The sequence below is a fragment of the Erythrolamprus reginae genome, chromosome 2 (assembly GCF_031021105.1).
Source record: "Erythrolamprus reginae isolate rEryReg1 chromosome 2, rEryReg1.hap1, whole genome shotgun sequence".
Classification (NCBI taxonomy): Eukaryota; Metazoa; Chordata; class Lepidosauria; order Squamata; family Dipsadidae; genus Erythrolamprus; species Erythrolamprus reginae.
Window position 1 is genome coordinate 156,306,616 of NC_091951.1, and position 19,509 is coordinate 156,326,124.

At 42.0% G+C, this 19,509-nt stretch overlaps 1 protein-coding gene across 1 annotated transcript in view; it reads right to left on the minus strand.

Annotated features, from left to right (window-relative positions):
• The window catches only part of GCGR (glucagon receptor), a 48,325-nt gene extending 33,465 nt beyond the window's left edge, over nucleotides 1–14,860 (minus strand). Inside the window, exon 1 of the mRNA XM_070740132.1 lies at nucleotides 14,390–14,860. The gene's annotated coding sequence lies outside the window, so the exon portion shown is untranslated. The remainder of the gene's footprint in view (nucleotides 1–14,389) is intronic.
• Nucleotides 14,861–19,509: the final 4,649 nt, after the last annotated feature.

A 19,509-nucleotide genomic window follows, 5' to 3' on the forward strand; every position in this document is an offset into this window, starting at 1 on the left:
GATGAAAACAACAGGCTGAAAAAATGACAACGGATCAATTGAGACAGCTCTACAACCCCATGGCCGGGCGGGTAATCTCTTCAACCCAGGCCTTTTCCTATACATGTGCGTCAAATAGCCACAGAAAATCTGACGGTTTCATTTTTCTGTATTACCCAGTTGTCAAGATGCGGGAATGATTAGTCTTTTTTGCAATAATTTTTACCATTAATGCTAATGGCATTTCATAGGCTTCATAGGAGCTCGTTAGGGTTGGCTGAAATTTTCTGATTTTTTCAGCTCATTCCAATGGGCTCTGTTATTTGGAAGGTAATGTAAGAGGGGGAGCTTCTTCATAATAACTTATCAGTCCCTACCTTATATTGCAATACAATGATGGAAAACTGCCTGACTGTGGAAGATAGGAAAAGCTGGCGCTCGGCTGAAAGCAGAATAGGATAAAAAAAAAGACAATCTGGACAGAGAGCAAATGCAGATGGATAGTAGTATCTATTTCGGGATGCAGGAACAAACTTCTCATAGCCCTGCATCATTTTTAAATGGTAGCACAAGTGGCTCATGTTGCTTTAGCAACTGTGGAGAATAAGAAGGCACTGAAAAAAGTGATACTGAGATATTGTACAGAAGAGAATTGACCGAGTTTGAAATTTGCCCATATTGGTCACTGTAATGGAGAATCAAAGAGGGGAGACTCTGTACACACTGTTTATAATATGGGGGTATTTCCCCCCCAAATTCAGGTTCCTCCAGATATGTGGCCTTTAACTCCCTAAATTCACAGTAATAGTCATTTTGTTGAAGGAATCCTATGAGCTGAAGATCATGCGTACGGAAAGTAGGGGAAGGTTGGGGAACAGTATATGCTAACAGTAACTTCTCATCTGAATGGTGCCTGCCTGGTATTATCACAGTCTTGGTCTCCAATTCCAGTTCTGTTCGCCTGTCTTACAGCACAAATAACTCTTCTGATCTTATATACTGTGAGAACCTTGTCTCTAAGCTGGTGAGACCACATTTGGAATACTGTGTTCAGTTCTGGAGATCTCACCTACAAAAAGATATTGACAAAATTGAACGGGTCCAAAGACGGGCTACAAGAATGGTGGAAGGTCTTAGGCATAAAACGTATCAGGAAAGACTTAATGAACTCAATCTGTATAATCTGGAGGACAGAAGGAAAAGGGGGGACATGATCGAAAGATTTAAATATGTCAAAGGGTTAAATAAGGTCCAGGAGGGAAGTGTTTTTAATAGGAAAGTGAACACAAAAACAAGCGGGCACAATCTGAAGATAGTTGGGGAGAAGATCAAAAGCAACATGAGAAAATATTATTTTACTGAAAGAGTAGTAGATTCTTGGAACAAACTTCCAGCAGACGTGGTTGGTAAATCCACAGTAACTGAATTTAAACATGCCTGGGATAAACATATATCCATCCTAAGATAAAATACAGAAAATAGTAAAAGGGCAGACTAGATGGACCATGAGGTCTTTTTCTGCCGTCAGTCTTCTATGTTTCTAAATCAACTCAGGAGGGAAAGCAAAGTCTGGTCCATAATTAATATCAAGATTTGGAACTTCAATGAAGAGCTGCCGATTCTCATTTGAGGTTTTTTTGGAGCCTTCCAATTCCATGAGTTCAGGACCAATGATTGATTTAGCTGCTAAAGAACCAGCTGCACCTTTCCGACAAGACAGCTTGCTGAGGCTGAAGAACATGGGTAGACTGGCCAGCACAGTTGGTGAAGAGCTGGTTAACGAGAGAGTTCGCGTGCCAAAGCCTGGCCGGCTATCCCAGCCAGGTATCCTGCGGCGAGCACTGGCTCCAACGTCATGAGTTGCAGAAGGAGGCCTGGATGGCGCATGTCTTGGCAGTTCCCTGAGCTCATGGGTCACAAAGCTTTTGTCTGAATATTATATTGCACTCCAGTTCCTTTTACTCTTTTTCCCCCTCCAAATCAACAACTCAGTGGCAGGGAAAGAAAATCCACTGCTATTTGGCTTAGCGAAGACAGTACGACTGCAAAGAAGAGTTAGAACGGTGCTCCTCAATTATTTTCTGTTGAAAGAAGTACACATTTCATGCCCTTCACAACTCTCCGATCTGGGTCCCAATGGAATTTTAGTGTTAATATTTATTATTTTACTTATTATAAGCTGCAAGCAAACTATTGGCTGGGGAAGGCTGCTCTACCCACTTATCTGGGAATAAGTCACACTGAACTCAGCGGAGCCTGTTTTCGGTTAGGCCGGCATAGACTACCGTGGTTAGGGCCCTCTTTTGACACAGGGCTAGGTCAGCTTAATCAAGCCAATGTTTGGGCCCATAAGCATGCCTCTGCTGGGCACTCACAGCGAATGGTGTGGAAAGAGGCTTTAGGGACCACATTTGGAATACTGTGTTCAGTTCTGGAGACCTCACCTACAAAAAGGTATTGACAAAATTGAACGGGTCCAAAGTCGGGCTACAAGAATGGTGGAAGGTCTTAAGCATAAAACGTATCAGGAAAGACTTAATGAACTCAATCTGTGTAGTCTGGAGGACAGAAGGGAAAGGGGGGATGTGATCGAGACATTTTAATATGTCAAAGGGTTAAATAAGGTTCAGGAGGGAAGCGTTTTTAATAGGAAAGTGAACACAAGAACAAGGGGACACAATCTGAGGTTAGTTGGGGGAAAGATCAAAAGCAACATGAGAAAATATTATTTTACTGAAAGAGTAGTAGATCCTTGGAACAAACTTCCAGCAGACGTGGTTGGTAAATCTACAGTAACTGAATTTGAACATGCCTGGGATAAACATATATCCATTGTAAGATAAAATACAGGAAATAGTATAAGGGCAGACTAGATGGACCATGAGGTCTTTTTCTGCCGTCAGTCTTCTATGTTTCTATGTTTCTAGGGTGCCGTTTGAAGCTTTCGCCCAGCTGCAGAGGATGGTCCTCCTTGTCCAGCAGCAGGTTCACCACACTGTTCATGGCTACCTGGTCACCCGCACAACCACCCTGCCCTACCTGGCCACTTTCTCTTCTGGCCTCGGAGCAGTGTGCAACTGGGAAAACACTCCCCGACTGGGGGAATTGATCAAGAGGGACCACGCCTGTTCCCCAGGGTCACACATGCCCCCCTGGCATTGCTCTGTGCCCCCCACCCAGGGGGCACAGCCCATTTTTTGAGAAGCACTGAGTTATAACCACCAGCACTCATGGGGATGATGATGATGATAATAATAATAATAATAATAATAATAATAATAATAATAATTTATTAGATTTGTATGCCGCCCCTCTCCGAAGACTCGGGGCGGCTCACAACAATAATAAAACAATGTTACAGTGGAACAAATCTAATATTAAAAGAGAAAAAGACATATAAAACCCTATCATTTAAAAACAAACAACACATACATACCAAACATAAAGTATAAAAGCCTGGGGAAGGTGTCTCAGTTCCCCCATGCCTGGCGGTATAGGTGGGTCTTCAGTAGCTTACGAAAGACAAGGAGGGTGGGGGCAGTTCTAATCTCCGGGGGGAGTTGATTCCAGAAGGCCGGGGCCGCCACAGAGAATGCTCTTCCCCTAGGGCCCGCCAAACGACATTGGGATGGGGTAGGGATGTGACCCTCTTGCACGTGCTTGTGTTGAAACGAAGACTGCTCCCGAATCTTTTTCTAAACCAAAGCACTAATCTTTACAGTCCTTACTGTAAACTTATAAAATGGGAGGAAATCCTCAGAGATGGGATGTCACAGCTCAGTAGTTCCAATGTAAAACTAGTCCCATAGGTTTGACTTTGCTTTGGAGGAAGTGCTGATGAATGGCTTTCATCCAACCAGGTAGGTCAGGGATTAGGTGACACAACAGTTGTTGTTATTCTGAGGCTGCTTCCCAAGCTGCAAAGTCTGAGGGTGAGTAAGGCCTGTTCAAACAGAACTCTTTGCAATCGCTCTGTTGACACAACCCAGCCTGGAACTGAGGCACAAAGGCCACTGTGGAGAGGATGAGTTGGGATCCAAAGGACCCTGCTTGGGGCCTCCCATGGCTCCAAGGCTTTCCAGGGAAACATGTGGCCCTGTGGCAGTAGCTCAGCAATCGCTCCTTGGGCCTTTGACAAAGAAAGGGACGGCAATCAAAAGTAACCAGTTGGCTATACCAGTGGTGGGTTCTAAAACCCTTTATTACTGGTTTGTGCTCATGTGTGCGCGCAACACTTCTGTACATGCGCAGAAGCATCCTGGGCAGGTGGATGGAGCCTCCCACCACCACCGCTACTGGTTCTTAGAACCAGGCCAAACCGGGCCCGACCCACTGCTGGGCTATGTCGACCAATGGAGAAGAAGCACACATCCACAGCAGGTGTGTTACTAGGTTTGTTGCAAGTTAGCTCCAGGGCATATCTGTCAACTTTAGGGCTCAAATCCTAAAATATGTTGGGTTGTTATTCACTGCACAAAAGTGGACAATTTGGGGCTAAACTTTATCTGCTGCATCTGGAAGAAACACAGCCAAAGGTAAAGATGCAGCCTGGAAGATTCTGGTACAAAAATGCCCAGTCAGGAAGCTTAGTTGTGCAGTTAATTCTATTTCAACCTACAGTTAATTCTTGTTTAGTGACCAAAATTGGGAACAGCAATTTGGTTGTTAAGTGAAGAGGGTTGCTAAATGTAACCACAACTGTCCCAAAGGTGTTTTTTTCCAAAAGGCAATTGGACTTCGTTTTTCCTTGAAGACGTCTTGTTTCTCAGCCAAGAAGCTTTTTGAGTCAGAACCGAAGAAGCTTCTTGGGTGAGAAGCAAGACATCTTCAAGGGGAAACTAAGTCTACGTTTTTTTGAAAAAGCACCTTTGGGAAAATCGTGACCGAGAATTTCCATACACACATAACCACAACAGTGCTTATGAACTTACTTCAGCTTTCCTTTGATTCACAGACCCGTGAAGGTCATAAATGTGAGGATTGGTATAAAGTTATATTATCACTTTATTATTGTGAATGGCTGCTAACTAAGGCAATCATTAAACAAGGATTACTTGTAGTTTGCATCACAAATGTTAAGGACCTAAAAAAGAGATGAATCATATGTACTGTACTTCTTAGTTCTACTTGAATAAATAGAAATGTAAAAAACAAATAAATACTTGTCAATATTAACTGATTTGTACCTTCTGTCAAAGGGGGGTGGGGGGAAACCCCTAAATTTTAGTGAGAGAGTGGACCATTTGGTGACTTCAAATTTTGGGTGACCTTTAGCCTAAGCAAACAAATGAAACCTCTGATAAAAACCAGTCTCTCCCAGTCTGCTACATAAAACAGATTGAATGAGACAGGTAGATGGACAGACAGGCAGGAAGCAAGAGCTGGGCAGCCCCATATATTTTTTTAAACCCAGTTCACTGTGGCACACAGCCAAACTTTTCCAGAAGCTGCAGTGGGACGGAATGTTCGTGGGATTTTTCCCTCCTTCTCTTTGCAACTTTCTTCTTGCTGCATCCTGGGTCAATGTAGTTTGTGTGTGTGTGTGTGTGTGTGTGTGTGTGTGTGTGTGTGTGTGTGTTTTGGTGGGGCATTGAAAACAATAATTCCCTAGTCAGAATTTGTGAGGAACTCCACATAACATTTAGGATTAATTGTATTGCCTAGTGTTACTGCGATGAATGAAAAGTATTGATCAGGAGGATCAATGTAAGTACTAAATTATAACATGGATAGGGCTCCTCTTTTGTAGGGCCCAGAGCAATATGCCCCTCTCCAAATGCCCTTCATGCAATTTTTTTTGCAGATGAGTTGCAAAAAAAAAAAAAGTGGACATCAACAGTAAAAATGCTGCTTCCACAAATATTGGAACATTTTCAAGAACCCATTAAAAGTCTTCTCAAATGATATCCTATAAGGACTCTGGTTGTGAACCTATGGCATGTAGAGTCCTCTCTGTGGCCACGCCAGCCCAGCTCCACTGCTTATGCAGGCACACCTCCTACCGGGCAGCTGGCCGTGCATGCATGGGGGGGAGCAGGGCGCGTATGGGTGACATGTGCGTGGATGTGCAGCATGGCACATGCATGGGGTGGGTGTTAGCATTGCATTTTGGGGCCTCACGTGGTGCCTCCGTGCCCTGTTTTGGCATGGGGCATGGAGGGTGCACATTCACACATGGGGAATAGGACACATTATTATTATTATTATTATTATTATTATTATTATTATTATTATTAATAATTAGATTTGTATGCTGCCCCTCTCCGTAGACTTGGGGCGGCTCACAGCAATAATAAAACAATGTACAATGTACAATGGGGGTCACACATGCATGCGCAGGGATGCATAGGGGGATCATGGGCACGCTGCATTATGGGTGTTGGTATGTGTGTGCATGCTTTTGACACACAATGATAAAAAGGTTAGCCATCACTGCTATGGGACCACCGGATCTTTTTTCTCAAGGAAAGAGAAGTTGGAAGTCACAATTCTCTTCCCATTCATTGCAGACCCTCTTTGATTCTCTGGGCAATAAGGCTGTGATGTCTTACAGCCATCACCATTCAAAGAAGATCAAGGGCAAACTTGAATTTATACGTACGATAACCTTTGCCTTCTTATGAAATGCTTCCGAATGAAAGGTAATGAATGCCGGCTTTGGAATTGATGCACATCAACCGATGGTATGAAAAGTGTAAAGATAAAAAAATAAACATGAAAAGGCGATGGAAGAAACCCCTCCCCCTTTCCTCTCCTTCATCATTATTTTTGGATCGCTATGTGCAAACACAAAAGTAGAATTGCCCTCTGTCTCTTATGCCTGGAGTACTAAACACTCCTTATCTTCTTAACCAGAGTTGCTGTAATCACAGCCAACCCAACAGAAGTATCTTAGGAAGTGCTGTTCTCAGTGGCATAGGATACTTTATTTCTACCCTCAATTACATAGGGGGAAACTAAACTCTCCCCTAATCTCCCCCACTAGGTTTCATAGCTGGCTGTCCTGAGGTTAAGAAATCCCGACCTTAGTAAAAGCCCAGAATGCACAAAATAGGCTTCAGTTTGGGACACAGCCAAATACCTCTAACCTTTCACAATGTGCCAAAGCAAACTAAACTTTTTCCCCCGCTGAGGGAAAACAACAGCGAAGATACAAGAAGGACATCCCCTGGTGTTCCTGTTACACTTATTATGTTCACCTGGAATCACAGGCATGGTTTGCTGGAAGCCCCACTGTACAAAGGGTTACTTTCTTCTAAGTAAACATATAAAAAAGATTGTCCAGTACTTCCTCTGAGTTGCAACTTGTTCTGATCAGGGGGTAATATGAAACAGGCATGAGTCTGTTCCTTCTTCTCAGCGTGTAATGGAACAGTGAAGAAGTTAAGACAAGCTAAGTCAAAGTTTTCCAGCCCACGCTAAGATTTTACCATGGTGGTGCAAGACCAATGGTCAAGCATTTTTGATGGCATGGTAAAATATCAGGAGTACTACTATGAAAATACTGGGGAATTAATAATCTTGATTTGGCCACACAGTGGAGCAGCTGCACAACCATTTAACTCTCTCTAAAACTCAGCACAGATGCAATAAACTCCCTCTAATAAGGACTGTATCTCAAAGATGCTTCAATAGATGGGGTTCGTGCATTTTAAAAATTCTGGTTATCCAAAAAATACTTTATGGGTCATTCTTTGTCAAGTGGACCAGGTGAAATTGAAGCCTTATTTGAAAAGAAACCATCAGAAAAACAACATAAATGATAGAGGGAAAAACATGTCTTTCTAATGAAATAAAATGAAGATGACTGAAGTTGAGAAAACAGAGAGCGATAGGAAAAAAACCTTGCTCTTTCAGATGAAGATGATTGAAGGTGATGAAACAGAGCTCTCTGTTTTCTCACCTTCAATCATCTTTATTTTCATTTCATTAGAAAGAGCGCATTTTTTCCTATCATATATGTTGTTTTTGTGATGGTTTCTTTTCAGATAAGGCTGCAAAAATTAATCAAGTGGACACCTGGTCCACTTGACAAAGAATGACCCTTATCACTAAGCACATGCAGAAAGAACCAGTGAAAGCTTCCAGACCTGTTTAAATTCGATATTTAATTATTATTTTTTAAATGTAATTATTTATACATTAAATACTGGGAAAAGAGTCATACAGAGAGCAGAAAAGCTAATTCTGTTTCATCCCTAATTCCCAGGGTTCACTCTCAGGTTCATGCTAATTGGGACATGAGGAAGTATCATATTAACAATGTTCCAATATGAGTTTGGTTACATTAGATGAGAACATGGATGACCTCATGATGCGTAACCTTTCTCTATTACAACTGGGAACATTTGTTTGTGTGCACAGAATAGATCCTTCGCTGCATTTGCAAGGAAAAACAGTAGTGGTCTCGTCCAACTTCCAAGTCATGGAGGTTTTAATGAATTACACTCAAGATAAGGAAAGCAACGATTATGGAAAATTTACAAACCATATTAGGAATCTTTCAGTAAAAAGGAGCATGTAAAGCAGAAATAGAACGGTTCAAGTTAAAGAAGAGAGATGTCTCTGGAAATGTTTATAATTTCAGTGGCAACGTGCAGCTTGCAATATGTCTGTAATCGTCTTCTGCAGCCTGTTTTTTTGCAGATTTGACACAAGCATCTCCTCTCCTACCCATTTAAACTTATGAGATACAGAGAGCTAGAATGCAAAACTAGGTCTGGAGAATGGGAGTTGTAGTCTAGTGTACTGGCAAGGCACCAGACTGGGAAGGCTGGTCCCTACTATGGGATGTTAACACAGTTACAGATATATTCTTTAGGTTTCTAGAGCTACTGATATGGACTGTAAAACCCAGATGCTATAAAACAGTGTTTTTCAACCAGTGTGCTTGACGTGGTCAAGTGTGCCATGGGGAAATTAAACATGGGTCCCCAAACTACGGCCCGCGTGCCAGATACAGCCCGCAGAGGCCATTTATCTGGCCCGCCGCCAGCCGCCTCCATCTGAACATAAACATTCCCCTCACAATCCCTCCAGCTATCAGCGACAGGAAGAGTGGAGGCACAGGGAACGCTCACTGACCAATCACCTTCTAGGATTCATCCCGACCACTAGCGATGAACCAATAGCAGGCCGCCTCTCATCCACACCCAGGAAGTTCCCCACTTGGGCTGCCACGCACTTGTCATTGTGTGGCCACGGCGAGTAATTGATGCTCTACTCCTCCCCATGGTCCTGATTTCAAGTGTCATTTTGGTTGGTGGTGTGCCCCAGGATTTTGTAAATGTAAAAAAATGTGCCGCAGCTCAAAAAAAGGTTGAAAATCACTGCTATGTATGTATGTATTCAAATCCTGGTAAGGGTATGTATATCTGAGGGAGCATAACATGCTCAAAATAGATCTATACTAGGTTCCCTTCCTTTTCACTTATCAGCAAAAATATGTAACCATATATATTCATATATATGTTCATAAAATCATCTGCCACAATGTCCTATCTGTCAATGACTACTTCAACTTCAACCACAACTATACATGTGCACACAATAAATACAAAGATAATGCAAACCACTGCAAACTTGACTGCAGAAAATACGACTTCAATAACAGAGTGATCAATTCCCAGAATTTATTATCTGACTCTTCCCCAAACCCCAAAAGCTTTACCCTTAGATTGTCAACTTCACCCCATTCCTAAGAGGACTGTAAGAGTCGTGCATAAGCGCACCAGCGTGCCTACCGTCCCTGTCTTACTGTCCTAATGTCCTCATTTCTCTACTTACTTTGATTATGTTTATATCTATACATGCTACTTTGTACATGTTTGCCAAACAAATAAATAAAATAAATATATATAGAGAGAATTGTAATTTGTTACATTCCAGACATGGAAGCCTTGATGCTAACTGTTCTCTTATGTCAAATATAATGGTTTCAAATAATTAAAAGTTCTTTAAAAGTGACATACCTATCAGATTAATCTAATATACTTTTTTCACAAATAATATGAATACTATGGAGAGGGGTGGCATACAAATTTAATAAATAATAATAATAATAATACTTACATTTCTGTATAATTTATTTGCTGTGAATTACTGTACAGCTCTATCATTCAAACAATTATTTTCTACTTTTCTCTCTCAAAAGACATTGGTACGTAACATAAATGCATACACAAAATGTCCAGACCATACTACACTGGGACAGAAGGGCAGGGACTGGAAACTGGACTTTTGAGAAATAGGAAAAAGTCTTTCAAGGCATTTTAAGGTCAGATCAGTGCTCCATGTCATATTATAGAACCAAATACTGTAATAGATTAAAAGAGAACTTTTGGCTCAAAAGCAGCTTTTCTAAGAACTTGCTAAAAAGAACTAAAATGTTGTCACTGTTGAAAAGAAGAAAACAAGTCTAGCAAGAATATAGGCTTATGACCAAAACCCTCTCATTCTTGTTTGGACTAAAGTTCAGAGGTCAGAACTAATTCTGGGGGCAAAAAAAAAAGTCCACTCTTCATGCACAACTCAAAAAGTTGATAAAATTGGTGTAAGTCTTGACTTTACCTGACAATGAAGGAATGATACATCAAAATATCCCTATGATCAGATCTCTGGCCTTGTTTTCAATAAGGATGTCACCAGCGCAGAACAGCTAACCCAACAGCGCTCAAAAACATCAGCTACCAACTTGGTTGGGATTTTGCTGTCATTCCACTATCCTGCTGCAGAGTACCAAAAATTATTATGTGATACTCCTGACACGTTAGAAAGTTTTGTATGAAACAGTATATTGATAAGAACAACACTGACAGTAAAACCGAAACAGGGTCCACTCTCAAACACCGATCTTTAGATGGGCCAGGAATTTATTCCCACTGAAAAATCATTTCTAACACCTCTAATGTGAATGTGAACCCAAACACCTTAAGGATACTATCCTAGGATCCTTCTTAATTTTACTGGGGGATGTTGTGAGATTACATCATACCTCTATAAATTTTAAACTGAATCACCTGAAATGGACAATTAAAGAGTGTCCTCTGCACTAACTCTTTGCTGTAACCTAAACTGGATGTTGCTCTTTGGTTAGAAAGGAGATGGTTAATCCTCCCTCCCCCACTTTTCCTATTCCCATCTTTGTGTAAGAGTTCACATGGGACACTCTCTTCGCTAAATATTGTTTGCTCAAGCACTGGGCACGCTCTCCCCACAGCCACCTTTTCTTCTGTACATGCAGCAGATTGTCATTAGTATTAATTAAGTGGAAGTTCTGCCAAGTGTTAGGTAATTAATGAACTAAGCCAGACCAGGCCACAGACAGGGGACGAAAGGCTGAGGGCAGCCGGCGTTTGGAGCACTACTTAAAGTTAACAAGAACGCAGCGGAGCCTGCAGAAACAATACGGGGTGAAAACAGGTGCGGAAACTGCAGCAGCAAAAAGCACAGAAGTGAGTTTTGCAGCTCACCAAAAGTCAGACCGGTTTGCTAGGTTTTAAAAGCCATAAATTTCTGAGCTGAATTTACAGTGGAAGCTCATTCATTCTCTTTCTCTGTAAATCAAAATATAATGATGTTTATATATACACTAGACACTGCATCCTAATTTATAAAAGAATCCAAAATCTTTCTTTCTTTCTTTTTTTCTCTTTCTTTCCTTCTGTTCCTTCCTTTCTTTCTCTTCCTTTCTTTCCTTCTCTTCCTTCCTTCCTTCCTTCTTTCCTTCCTTCCTTTCCTTCTCTTCCTTCCTTTCTTTCTCTTCCTTTCTTTCCTTCTCTTCCTTCCTTTCCTTCCTTCCTTCTTTCCTTCCTTCCTTCCTTTCCTTCTCTTCCTTCCTTTCTTTCTCTTCCTTTCTTTCCTTCTCTTCCTTCCTTTCCTTCTCTTCCTTCCTTCCTTTCTTTCTCTTCCTTCCTTTACTTTCCTTCTCTTCCTTCCTTTCCCTTCCTTCCTTTCCTTCTCTTCCTTCCTTTCTTTCTCTTCCTTCCTTTCCTTCTCTTCCTTCCTTCCTTTCTCTTCCTTCCTTTCCTTCTCTTCCTTCCTTTCTTTCTCTTTCTTCCTTTTCTTTCCTTCTCTTCCTTCCTTTCTTCCTCTTTCTTCTTTTCCTTCCCTTCCCTTCCTTCCTTCCTTCCTTTTGATCTATCTATCTACTTGTCAAACATCTAGGATAGTAGTATATATAAACATAAGTAAAAAGTAACAATAAAAAGAGAATAGGACAGAAGCATAGGGATGGTTGGATCAGACGTGTGCTTATGCACATCTCTTAGACAAGGGTCCAAAGACCTCTTAGAAAAGGGTCCAAAGTTAACATTTTTGTGGTATATTGGTATACAGTATATACAACATACTTGTTATATTTTATTTATTTATTTATTTTTAATGGATTTGTATGCCGCCCCTCTCCGTGGACTCAATATTGTTCAATACTACCTGTTGATACAGCCATATAGACATGAAGGAATAAATAAAACCAACCTCATAGATGGTTATCTGCCATTTCCGGATTATCAACAGCAAAATATCAAATCTCACCACCGGCTCAAGGTTGACTCAGCCTTCCGAGGTGGGTAAAATGAGGAGCTAGATTGTTGGGGGCGATATGCTGATTCTGTGCACCGCTTAGAGAGGGCTGTAAAAGTACTATGAAGCGGTATATAAGTCTAAATGCTATTGCTATTGCTAAATGTGAGACCACATTTGGAATACTGTGTTCAGTTCTGGAGACCTCACCTACAAAAAGATATTGACAAAATTGAACAGGTCCAAAGACGGGCTACAAGAATGGTGGAAGGTCTTAAGCATAAAACATATCAGGAAAGACTTCATGAAGTCAATCTGTATAGTCTGGAGGACAGAAGGAAAAGGGGGACATGATCGAAACATTTAAATATGTTAAAGGGTTAAATAAGGTCCAGGAGGGAAGTGTTTTTAATAGGAAAGTGAATACAAGAACAAGGAGACACAATTAGTTGGGGGAAAGATCAAAAGCAACATGAGAAAATATTATTTTACTGAAAGAAGATTTTTATTAATATTGCTTCTTCATTGCTTATTTGACCCCTATGACAATCATTAAGTGTTGTATCACATGATTCTTGACAAATGTATATTTTATTTTATGTACGTTGAGAGCATATGCACCAAGACAAATTCCTTGTGTGTCCAATCACACTTGGCCAATAAAAATTCTATTCTATTCTATCCTTGGAACAAACTTCCAGCAGACGTGGTTGGTAAATCCACCGTAACTGAATTTAAACATGCCTGGGATAAACATAGATCCATCCTAAGATAAAATACAGGAAATAGTATAAGGGCAGACTAGATGGATCTTGAGGTCTTTTTCTGCCGTCAGTCTTCTATGTTTCTATATTTATAAAGTAGTAACAGACCTATAAAGCTGGGCTCCATGGCCACAAGATGGGAGGGAAGCCCACTCAGTCTTATTCAACTCTTTCTAAGAGAAGAGTTATGATTCTTGACAGGGGGTTGACTAAAGATACTTACGACTGAGCCCTCTGACACTCACAACACACCTGAACCGGCCTATTCAGCTTTGGGGCAGGAATTTTCTATCTAGGTCGTCTCCCTCCAAAGAGGAGCGCCTTTAAGTGGGGAATATTTGGGCGCTCCCCTTGTTGCCCTCTGGTTGAAAGTTTACTGAATTTGACTCATAAAAACATAGAAGATTGACGGCAGAAAAAGACCTCATGGTCCATCTTGTCTGCCCTTATACTATTTCCTGTATTTTATCTTAGGATATATGTTTATCCCAGGCATGTTTCAATTCAGTTCCTGTGGACTTACCAACCACCTCTGCTGGACGTTTGTTCCAAGCATCTACTAGTCTTTCAGTAAGTGTTTATTCCTCTCCTGTTTATTCCTCTCAACCGTACTTACCCTCTGCACCCGTTCTGTCCGCATTGGGGGGAGGGATCTGGATGAGGCCGGACTTCCCTTTGCTCCCCAAAGCGACCCTCCAACCCAGTGTTTCCCAACTTTGGCAACTTGAAGATATTTGGACTTCAACTCCCAGAATTCCCGAGCGAGCGAATGCTGGCTGGGGAATTCTGGGAGTTGAAGTCCAGATAACTTCAAGTTGCTACGGTTGGGAAACACTGCTCCAACCATCCGAGGTAGGGATGGTGGAGGCGAGAAGAGTCTGCCGACTCGCGTGTGTGCACAGCTCGCTCCCTCTCAGCCCGGGCCACGAGACTGCCAGACGCAGCCGCGAAGGTTCCCTTCCACGAACGGCCACGAGGAAAACTCACCTCGGGACTTTTTGCGCCCACCTCACCCTCGGAGGCTCTGGGACCTTCGAGCCGACCGGGCTCCAACAAGCGACCCCCGGGGCCCCCGCCCCGCCGCCGTTTCCTCCCCTCACCCCCATTTCCCGGCGCGGACCTACCGGGCTGGCGTCGGTTCTCGGCGCCTCTAGGGCGCATCGCCAGGCAAAGAGTTGCGGGGCCGGCAAGCTTCGTTCTGCTCTCCCCCCACACTCGCCCTCGATTGTCGAGCTCCGGTTCCCTCAGAAACTTTTTATCGGAGCCACGACTCGCCTCAGGAGCCACTGAGCGGGTCGGGGGAGCGGACCGACTGGCTCCTGGGGGGAACTGAGGCGAGGATGGCGCCGCTTCTCGGACGGCAGGTGTTGGGCAGGGAGCCGGAGACACTCAGGCGAGGCTCCTCCGGACGCCCGGCGGATCCCCCCGCGGCTGCTTCGGCGGCTCCCTCGCCTGTCTTTCTGCCGCTCCACGACTTATAGCTCACCCCTCGAGGTCTTTCGAACAACTCCTCCTCCTCCTCTTCTGCGGCGTGAGGGAGAAGGCGCCAAGGCTACGGAGGGGGCCTCTCACCTGATGATCCGCCTCATCTGACTGAGGGGCCGCGGCCGAGCGTAAAACTCCCCGAGGAGTAACGGGGGCCAGCCTACAAGTCTGCCCCGCGTGGCGTGCTTCAACTTTCTAACCCGTGTGCATGAACCCGTGGACACCGAAATATATATATATTCTATTCTATAATATATATTCTATTCCATTCCATTCTAGCGATTCTTTTTGTTATGCGAATCTAACATTCTTGGTTTTCTAAGCTTGGATTTATGAGTAGGACTTCTTGTAGGTTGTGAATCTGCCAGGGGAACACATTCCTCCATTACTTCCCATGTGCTATTCATCCATTGAAAGTGGGAGTTATTGCTTCTAACTATATACAGTATATTTATTTAAAGGCCTTGGAGAAAGACAGAATGTGTCCCTGGTTTGGGCAGGGGTGGGTGGGTGGGCGGGCAAGACAGAAGCAATAACTCCCACTTTTTAATGGATGAATAGCACATGGGAAGTAATGGAGGAATGTGTTCCCCTGGCAGATTCACAACCTACAAGAAGTCCTACTCATAAATCCAAGCTTAGAAAACCAAGAATGTTAGATTCGCATAACAAAAAGAATCGCTAGAATGGAATGGAATGGAATAGAATTCTTTATTGGCCAAGCGGGATTGAACACAAAGAATTTGTCTTTGGTGCAAATGCTCTCAATGTACATAAAAGAAAAGATACATTTGTCAAGAATCATGAGGTACAACACTTAATGATTGTCATAGGGTACAAATAAGCAATCAGGAAACAATATTAATAGAAATCTTAAGGATACAAGCAACGTTATGGTCATAAGTGGGTGGAGATGGGTGATAGGAATGATGAGAAAAAAATAGTAATAGTAGTAATGCAGAGTTAGTAAATAGTTTGACAGTGTTGAGGGAATTATTTGTTTAGCAGAGTGATGGCATTTGGGGAAAACTTCTTGTATCTAGTTATCTTTTTGTGCAGTACTCTGTAGCGACGTTTTGAGGGTAGGAGTTGAAGCAGTTTATGTGCAGGATGCGAGAGGCATAGTTCCCTCTAAGCTGAGCAGTGAGCAATCGCTCACTTAAAAATCATCATCAACTCAGAGTTTTCCAAACCTGCCCAGAAGCCGAGAGGGAAAGAGTGAGAGGGAAGGAGAGAGAGAGGAAGAGAGAGAAACAGATAGAAAAAAGAGAGGAAGGAAAAGAGAAAGAAAAAGAATGGGAGTAAGGAAGAGAGAAAGAAAATCAAAATCTATTTTGAAACTAGCTCAACTATTTAAGTGGCATTTTGATATTGATAGAGTTGCCCTATTATGAGCTCACAGTTATAGACACACAGTACAGTATTTTATTTTGAAATTCTCTGAGGCAAAACAGAGTGGGTTTTTTATTTGTTTGTTTGTTTGTTTATTTATTTATTATTTCTGTGCTCAGACACTATACTTTTCCGCCCACCCCCCAAAAAAATTAGAGGGAACACTGGCGAGAGGTCAGTAAATATTTTCATGGTCCTCTTTTTGACTTGTGCAGTATACAGGTCCTCAATGGAAGGCAGGTTGGCAGCAATTATTTTTTCTGTTCTGATTATTCTCTGAAGTCTGTGTCGGTCTGGTTGGGTTGCAGAACCAAACCAGACAGTTATAGAGGTGCAGATGACAGACCCAATGATTCCTGTATTGGCAGCTCCTTGGGCAGTTTGAGATTCCTGAGTTAGCGCAGAAGGAACATTCTTTGTTGTGCTTTTTTAATGAAGTTTTTGATGTTAGGTAACCATTTTAGGTCTTGAGATATGATAGACCTTAGAAATTTGAAGGTCTCTACTGTTGATACTGTGTTGTCTAGTATTGTGAGAGGTGGTAGGATGGGAGTGTTTCTCCTAAAGTCTACCACCATTTCTATGGTTTTGAGTATGTTCAGTTCTAGATTGTTCTGGTTGCACCACAAGGCTAGTTATTCAACCTCCTGTCTATATGCGGTTTCAACGTTGTCTCGAATGAGACCAATCACTGTTGTAAGTAATGGAGGAATCTGTTCCCCTGTGGGATTCACAACCTACAAGAAGTCCTACTCATAAATCCAAGCTTAGAAAACCAAGAATGTGGCTTGCACACTTGGAGAAAAACCACTCATGCTACCCTAGCTCAGTATCATATCCCAACTTTAGTTTTTGATTTCCAATAACTGGATACCATTGGTGTGTGATTTAGTACAGTAGTACCTCTAGATACGAGCTGCTCCACATGCGAGTATTCCAAGTTACGAGCTGAGACGCAAGCAAAATTTCTGCTCGACACCCGAGCTCAAATTCGGGATACGAGCCAAGCGTCCACTAGGTGGCGCAATAATTCCATTTTTTCCAGTTATCTCGGCGCGAAAAGCCAAATCTAAATGCATTCGTTCGAGATACAAATTGATCGACATACGAGCTCAGCTCTGGCACGAATTAAACTCGTATGTCGAGGTACCACTGTATATGAATTTCAGATTTATTTATTTTTTAAAAAGGCCTCTCTGAGAATACTTTATTTTCCAATGTTTTATTGACCTTGTAAATAATCCCCATATAGGTAAGTAGTGTCATGTAACGATCACAATTGAAACCAACACTTTGGTCATTAAGCAAAGTGGTAGCTAAGTGACACAGACTTACTTACAGTATTTCAGCTTTCCTTTGCTTTACTGGCCTGGAAGATTGCAAATGCAAAGATTGGTCAAAAAGCTACGTTTTCATCACCATCATAACTGCAAATGGATCCTGTATGAAGCAGTTGCTATATGAGGACTTATTGTTAGTGCCTCCTGATGTTGACTTCAGAAATCTTTTCTTGATCTCTTTGATTTTGTACAGAGATCTCCAAACTTAGCAACTTTAATTGCTGGCTGAATAATTCTGGAAATTAAAGTCCAGAAGTATGAAAGTTGCCAGGTTTGGAGACCTCTGGTGTTGTACATACTATTGTGTAGTGGGCTGCAATAGGCAAGAACAGACTAGCATAGATACAACAGTGCAGTGGTACCTCAAGATACGAACCCCTCGTCTTACGAACAACTCGTGATACGAACCCGGGGTTCAGAAAAATTTTGCCTCTTCTTACGAACTTTTTTCGAGTTACGAACCGGCGTTTGGAGACTGCTGGGAAGCCGCGCGGCTGTTTTAAAAGGTGACAGCCGGGCGGTGAGGCTTCCCAGAAGCCTCCCGAACGCCGGTTCGTAACTCGAACGAAGTTCGTAAGAAGAGGCAAAATTTTGCTGAACCCCGGGTTCGGTTCGGGAGGTTGCTGGGAAGCCCCCCAGGCTGGCTGCGACCTTTTAAAACACCCGCGCCGCTTCGCAGCTGTCTCCCGAAGCCGAACGTGGAAGTTCGGCTTTAGCGTTCGGCTTCAGGAGACAGCTGCGAAGCGGCGCAGGTGTTTTAAAAGGTCGCAGCCGGCCTGGGGGGCTTCCCAGCAACCTCCCGAACCCGGGTTCGGGGTTCGGGGGGGTGCTGGCAAGCCCCCCAGGCCGTCTGTCACCTTTTAAAACACCCGCGCCGCTTCCCAGCAGTCGCCGAAAGCCGTTTTTTTGCGGGGGGGGGGGGGTTTGGTTGCACGGATTAATTGACTTTACATTGTTTCCTATGGGAAACAATGTTTCGTCTTACGAACCTTTCGTCTTACGAACCTCCTCCTTGCACCAATTAAGTTCGTATCATGAGGTATTACTGTATTTATTAATTCAAACTGAACTGAACTGAGGAACAACAGGCAAATCTCTGTAATTTATATTCTGGGCCTACAGGGCCTTAACCAACCGTAAAACTAGAAAGAGTCAACCCAAATAGGAATGTTTTAAGTTTCCCTCCAAAACAGTTGTAGTTAACAGTTAGGGTCATCTAAAGATTAGTTTCACTTTATCTGGGCTTAACACAACTATCAGGGGTGGGTTCTAACTGACCTCTCCTCCAGTTCGCTTCTTCCTATGCCGCATGGCTACACAAGCACGTGCTCACTTTTTTTAAAATAATTTTTTTTATTGGTTTTTCTTTAGACAAACAACACAAACAACATTTAACATTTAAAGGAGCTACAGTTGCTCCACTTGTCATAGAAGTCTAATACGAAAAGAAAAAAGTCTAACTGTGATCAGATCCATACAGAAAAACAATAATATTCTACATCTATGTTTCCGTTTTGATATTATGATTCATTTAGTTAAAATCAATTCTAATATCAATATAATACTAAAATATAACATTCAATTTTATATTTTCATTTTAATATAATAATTAAACTAATTAAAGCCAATTAATTACACGCAAAAAGCTTATATTTAAAATTTCTTAAAATACTGCAATACTACATAATTATACACTTTAAAATCTACTTCTTTATATCTAATTTAACAATATAATAAAGTATTTAAAATCAGTTACTCATTCTAAAAAAACCTTGTCCTTTAAATTTCTTAATATAAAACTATCCTTAAAATTTCAATATATCATTTAGTTTAATAAATTCAAATGTTTTAAAATTTGTTCATATATTATTAAAACTCTTTTTTAATATTCCACCAATTATACACTTTTTCCCAAGTTTTATAAAACTCTGTTTCCATTTGATTATTTAACCGTCTTGTCATCATGTCTAATTCTGCACGTGCTCACTTTATACGGGTGCATGGGCAGTGCCAAAAATTCACAAACA